Here is a 7,113-nt window from a genome sequence, read left to right as displayed (position 1 = left end):
GTAATCCAGATATATCGGTCAAAGCCGTAGAAGATCTCATTTCAAAAAGCAGTTGCATTTTAACATCTTTCCAAGAGAAGATCACCCCAATGATTAGCTCTGAAAATGCACCTGCATGCTAATAAGAGCACAGCTGATGCCCCATGCTCGGGACCGGCCGCCTCCCGTGGGCCGGCGGTCTGGACTCAGCCGGGCGCCCCGGGGGCTTGGCGGGAACACGAGGGGCGGAGCACGGCGAGACAGACCAGCTCCCGCGGCAGCACCGGGCAGGACTCTCCCGCCCCGGAGAGAGCTTTCCTTGCGGTCCACCGAGCTCGGGCACCGATGACTCTGCCGGCGGCAAGGCTAGCGCGGCCGACCCGCCTCACGGCCCAGCCGCTGACCCAAAGGCGATGGAGCGAGGTTACACCCCGGACCGGACTTCCCGCACGCCGACAGCGACACGTCCTCTTCCAGAGCTACTTCCCCAGCCACGAGGCCGGGCTCTGCGAGCGCCTCTCCAGCCCCGTCTCCGCTACCCGGAGGACTCCGCAGGACTACCGCCAAACCCGGCCGCGAATCCTCGACCTCGGCCAGCGCCCGCCAGGGAAACCCCAGCGGACCCGCGGGCTCCCGCCACGCCGGGGCCCGTACCTCGAAAGCAGCGTCAGAGCTCGACCTGGCCCCGCCCCGCCAGGCTGCAAAATGGCGTCGCCCTGGCCGCCTATGCAGGTACGGAGCCGCACCGCGCTTCGGGAGCAATGCTGCCGCCGGGTGACCGTTACCTGCGGGTGTGGGCCCAAGTCCGGGCCCGTGCGGTGCTGACTAGCTGCCTGCCTGCCTGCCTGCCTCGGCAGGCCGGAGAACAGCTCCCCGCGATCGCGTCCCTGTAGCCCGCTGCGCGGCTCGCTCATGCGCCCTTAGAGCCGTTCTACGCGCCGCCTCTCTTCCCCCCTCCCTAACCTGCCCGGGGCCGGGCGGGCGACCGCGCCAGGACTGGGGGTGGTGGCAGATCGACTGGCTCGTCGTGTACCGCTGGGGATTCGCCGCGAAACCGCAGCGTAGAGTTGGGGCGGCAGCACACCGTCAAGCCTGGCGGCTGCGAGTTCCCTCCCGGGATTTCGCCCGAGAGGTGGCCGCGCTGGACGCCACTTCCCCGTGAAGGGCCCCACGCTCTCCAGAGGAGCTCAGGAGGCCTCCGGGGCGCCATACGGACCCGGGCCGTTGCCGCGACCTAGCCCTGCCCTGCGCCACCCGCCTTCCAGAGCCCCCTTTTCTGAAGTCACCCTTCGGGAGTGAGTGGCGATGGTGGTGCGCGTAGCCACCTACTCCCCTGGCTAGCAGTTGTCAGGTGCGCTGTGGCATTGGGAGACTTGAAGGAGGACACTGCAGTGGCTTTCTGGATTTTTTTTTTTTTATAGGGGGATTCATCCCACGAGGGGGGACGCGGCATTGAAGCATGCACAAAAAAACTTGGCAGCAAATCGTGCTGGTGGATGTTTGGTGGCAAGGCATCAGGGGAGCAGAAGCTCACGGGCTGATTGCATAGGACAGCTGGCAGGGCATGGACACGAGGCGATCCAGGCCTATAAGGTACACACAAAAAACTGTATTCCATGAGGTAAAATGGAGAGACGAAAAGAGTCGATAAAAATCGCAGCAGTATGGCAGGAGATCCGCTAGGCTCTACAGAGGTAGCATCTTTTTTTTTTCTAGGAAAAAATGGTATTTGGGAGATAGAGGGGCTAGGAACAGATGAGTCTTAGCTTTCAGGGTCCTCTCTCTAGCTCTTCAATCCTTAAAAGTCCTCAGCAGTAAGGACAGGATAATCTACTAGCCACTTATCAGATGCAATACTAAGTAATAATTTAGGAGTATAGTATATACTTTGGTCAGTCAAGGTTTTAGGAGTAAAACATCCTTTTAAAATATATATGTATATGAAGGCTAGTCTGCAGCACAGAACAGTACTCTGGAAAGAATAACCAAGCTATTTATCAAAGTATTTACTAAACACTCTTGATAATTTTATGCTTTATAGAATTTAATGTATAATTAAATAGTAATTTCTCCAAAGCTATTCATTAGTGATATGTCATTATGGTAACAAATGGCATTAATTAAAGACACAGTAGAAACGCTTCTGAGTATCCTCCCAAGGTTCACCTGAATGAAGAATAATGTGAAAGAAAATAACGTTTTCCTTTTTCCGAGCCACGGTGCAAACAGTAGTGCTTCCATCTGCAGCAATCAAGCCTGTGATTGTAAAAGTATAGGAAAGCTTCTACAATTTGTCAAAATAGAGTGAGAAGGGCATGTGGAGGCTTGTCAGCAGGCTGCTTTGATCATTGTGAAGTAAATTTTAATTTCATTTGTAAAAATGCATACATGAATATAGTTTCTTTAGTCAAGTCACAGTTACACGAGTAATTGCTAAATCTGTTCTACTTCTCTACAGTTAGTTCTTCCCTGCAGATGGCTTAAGGATTTACTCAGTGTGGTTTTGCAGATATGATGGCAGCAATATTACTGAATGTCTACAGGATCAGCTGGTTTCTTTGAATATAAGTTATTAATTACAAGAACAGCTAATAATACTTTACGAGTCTGCTGCAGTTACCAGGAGGAAAAAAAACAAATTAATGTTTCTTGTATCCTTGGACTGTTTTTATTGAAGGAACTTTAACTTATTATTATTTTACAAGAGAAAAAGATAACAAAAAAGAAACAACAAAAAGAAGGAAAATCCCATGAAATGCAAAAACCTACAAATCAGTTTTCAGTTCTGTGCAGTTACAGGATACTTAAACTTACGCTACTGTGCTACGATTGCATCACGGAATGCAAACATGATCCTGAAATCCTGTAGACCGTTTTATTGCATGACAGTTGGAGGGTTTTCTTTTAAACAACACTGTATTTTGCACAGATTTTATGGGTTTAGTAACTACTTTTTCTGGAGGGAAGCATTGTGCAGGGAGATAAGAAACCCCTATTAAAAAACATCTCGCTAGCGGGGTACTATTTCTGTGATTTGTCAGTCATACGGAATAACTGTCTGTTTTGTTATAAAAATGGAGAATTTAAAATTTTGACGGTGTATGTGTTGCCCTTCTGAAGACTGCTCTTTCTCCCGACAACTACCCTTTCAAACATAAAGTAAGCAAATATTTCCAAGGTGAAAGCATGTCTTTTGTTTGCTCTTAATAAAATATTGAAGTGACAAATTCCAGTTTCTGAAGGAAAGCCTGCCAAAAATCTCTGAACCTCAGATGATTGTTTTCAAACACTAGTGTCAGGCGGAAAACAGGATGAAAAAGATCTAGAGTTCACAATCAGATAGATTTTCCTTTGGCTAGAATTAGAAGAGAATAGAAAAGAAGATAAGAGTTCTATCAGCTATTTTGCTTTTTTCAGCAGTAGCTGAGTCAGATTGAAATATTGCTATGGAGTGCGCAGAACTGGCCTCCATCGTACCCGCTTTAGTTATGGATAATGTCTTTTCCTATACATGCCCTCAAAACGCGTTCAAAAATAAAAATTATTTGGAAAATACAGTCAGGGTTATCCAGTTTGTGAACAGTCATTTGTAGAAATTTTTTTATGTCTAGTCTAGCCTTGAAAGACCTGAAGTTTCTCACTGCTTCTGAAGTAGTTGATATGCAGGTAGCATAAAATAAGAAAAACATTCTATAAGATAATTTATTTTTTGACAAATGAAGGCTACCAACTGGAATCCTTAGGTACAAACCATTCTTACTAACACTTGAGGCATAAATCAGTAACTTGTTTGCAGCAGACCAGTGAACAGAAATGATTCTACTGACTGTCAGGAGTAGTTTTGGGGTTTTTTTTTTAATATGTCATGAAAGAGGTATTTCCAGGTAGTGCGGCTCTTCTCAGTCAGACTGAATTTAGCAAGTTTGCTCTTTCAGTACATGACTCCTTCTGTTTTGAAAGACCAACACGTTAGTAATGTATACTCAAGCCCCATGATACGCGTCTGCATTATCCCGAGATGCAACCCTGCACGTCACTACAAGCCTTGGTTTTTGCCTTGGTTTTTGCCTACAAATTCCATCTGCCCTGGCAGTAAGCAACACAGAAGTGTGTTCAGGAAGACTCAGGCTCCTACTTTCTACCTGACATTATGAAAAGCAGCTAATACAGTTGAAGGTCTGGATGTATCCACATGATTATATATGTGCAACCTGGGAGGGGGATCAGGAGGGGGAAATCAGAGGAAGGTGCTCCCATGATGGGAACAGTCAGTATTCCTCCTGTGAACAAAAAAGCGTCGGGTCACCCCACAACTGAAGATGGTGTCCGCAGGCAAGCGGTATGGGTCTTCTGCTAATTAACCTCCAGTGTACCCTGAGGTACTGTTTACACAGCAGTACAGACAGAACTCCTGCTGTTTCGGAATACAGCTTCACCACTGCAGACAGCAGTAATGCTACTACCCGTAGCGGTAAACAAATTTATATTGAGTGTATTACTGTTCGGATAGGCTAAGATGTGCCGGATTTGTACAGTGCAAGTAGCCAGTTTGCTGAACGGTGCACTTCCCTAGCAAGCTGAAGATTTATGTTAAAAGGAATTCAAACTGTATGTTTCTGCCCTGGCTGAGTACTTGGAGGAAACACAGCACTCCTGTTTCATCTTCCCTTCTGTGTGAGACTGAGACTGTTACATCAGGTTTGGTGAGTAGGAAGTGCAGATTGCAGTGGGAGCAAGGCACCCGTCTATTCGCGAGGTAAAATGCAGAGCATTCTTAAAAATATGAGAGGCTCCAGAATGGGCGGGAAGCTATGCAGGAATTTTTAAAGATCCAAGTTTCAACTTTGGTACCTATGGCCTTTTATGAATGTTAACCATAATCTCTAGGTAAACTCCATCAGCTCTCTGTTCAGCGTGTCTGCAAGGAGTCTAGTTAAACTGAGGTTTATGTCACTGACAGAGAGCAAATAAAACCCAAAATACTGACCCCTCTCCATGTATTTGTACTCTAATTTTAGGTGTAGCATGCAAAGAATGAGGAAGAGTTAAAGAACGGATGACGAGGAGGAGTTACATCAACAGTGTACAGTGCATACTGATACAGCCAATGTATGTCTTAAGAATCGTTAAACCGTTAAGGCTGACGTGTTTAGTTCTTGCGGATTATTCTGGGAATAAATCTGGTTGAGGGCATTTGAGATGTTTTGGGGCTTTTCCCCCCCCCCCCCCCCTACTTTAAGGAGATAGGTGAGTGAGGACAGGGCGGTGGAAAATGTTGCACAGTTAGAGAACAATAAAAGAAATTTAAACATTATTCCCCAGGAGTGGAGTAGGATTTAAAAATCAGGCATATGCTGTGCAACAAGCAAAGTCTGAACTAGCTCCAGAATGGGACCGTTAACTGTGTTACTGTGGTACTACATGCGGACTAATGAGCCCTGCTGAGAGCCTAAAAGCTGCACCATCTGTACGGTGCTGAAACGGCGGTGCTGACACACTGGTGTGAGCTGTGTATTGTTTGCACCCTACTGCACTGTGCAGTGTAGATATGTGTGTAATCACATGACAAAAGCCATCAAGCACTTCTCAATTAGTGGTAAGGCTTGGCATCATCCACTTAACCTGCAAGGAAGAAGGGGTGTGGAATTACCAAACCTGGATATTTGTGTCCTTAACAGCTAGGTAATCGAATTTCTCTTCAGTGTGTGCTGGATAGCAAACCTCCCTCCAAAAGACACAATATACGCTTTTAAAAATTAATGTAGGGTTAGAAGGTAAACTCTTCTGTTACTGTCTCCGGCTTCTGAGTATTAAGAAACTGTCCAAGCAGCGGGCACATGCCTGGAGATACATTATCATTGTTGGACCGTTAAAAAATAAGTGAAATATCCACATCTTGGACGATGCCTTCACACCAACTCCGCTGCTGTAGTCCTTCTTTTGCAAGAAATATCAACAATATATTACTCTTCTGGTAATGGATACTTAGGGACAAGAAAATATTTTGACAGTTTGGTTGACCAGTGAAATTTAACCTCAAATTGTTCGGCCCATCTGATATTTGCTTTCCATATTTGCGGTAAAAATTATGTGCTTGATTTGGGAGAAAATTAGAGGGAAGAGACTTGTGATCCTCTCCAGTTCTGGAAAATACGGCTCCTGAAATACGACAAAGCACCTACTGCAGCTAGGCACGGAGCCTTTTTGGAAAGTATTAATGAAGTAATGTCAAGACTGATAGTGTGAACATCTTAAAAATACTTGCTTATGCTTTAGCATTTGGTGAAAATACTGAAATTAAACTTCAGACAGACTAACAGTTTATTCAGTTCCCAGTCTAGAACTGAAGCAAAACGCAATCGCCAGTTATTACAGACTTATTTTCTAAAAACTCAGTAACTGCAGGCTACGGTTTTGTAATGACAATGCCTTGCTGAAAATTAGGTCTTGAAATGACTGACATGAATGATAATACTGTTCTTATATAACTGAGAAATTTAAATACTGATTATTTTTGAGAAACAACATTAAAAATAAGGGGGGTGTGTAAGTCAGTAGCATAGCCCCACTTTGAGCTTTTAATGCCTTTAGTAATTAACACTGCTGATTTCAGATCTTCTCTGTCCATCAAAAACATGAGAGCTGCACTGAAATTGCTTAAGCTTCTAGGGAGCTCTTTCAAACTGCTTCCCTGCTAGTTCGGTGGTAAGCAGGATCTCTAATGGACTAGGCCTAGTTTACTTGGAATACTTTCAAATGCGGACTGAGGATTAGCATCTTCGCATTCCTTTGTTTAAGAGCTGACCTATCTCACCATTTCCTTTTAAAATCCCTAGTGCAGCCGACAGCGCGGGCTCGCAGTGGATGAGTCAGTGCCGCGCACATTATTATTCTAATGTCTGGCAGCCTTCGCTTCGCTACCAGGGTGTTACGGTGAAACGCCATTTGTAAAATAATAGTTCGTCCTCGCCCGAGGGTCTCCGAGCGTGCAACGAGGCGCTGACTGCAAACGGCTTGGAGCAAAAAGACGCCGGCGACCCTCTGCCCAGCCCGGGGCCGGCGCTCATCGCTCCGCTTCCTCCCGGGTCAGCCGCCCTGACCGCCAGACCCCGCGCAGCCGCAGGCGGCCCCGCG

The sequence above is a fragment of the Gavia stellata genome, chromosome 28, assembly GCF_030936135.1.
Source record: "Gavia stellata isolate bGavSte3 chromosome 28, bGavSte3.hap2, whole genome shotgun sequence".
Lineage (NCBI taxonomy): Eukaryota > Metazoa > Chordata > Aves > Gaviiformes > Gaviidae > Gavia > Gavia stellata.
The sequence above is the reverse complement of the archived record's forward strand: the minus strand, read 5'-3'. Positions refer to the sequence as shown.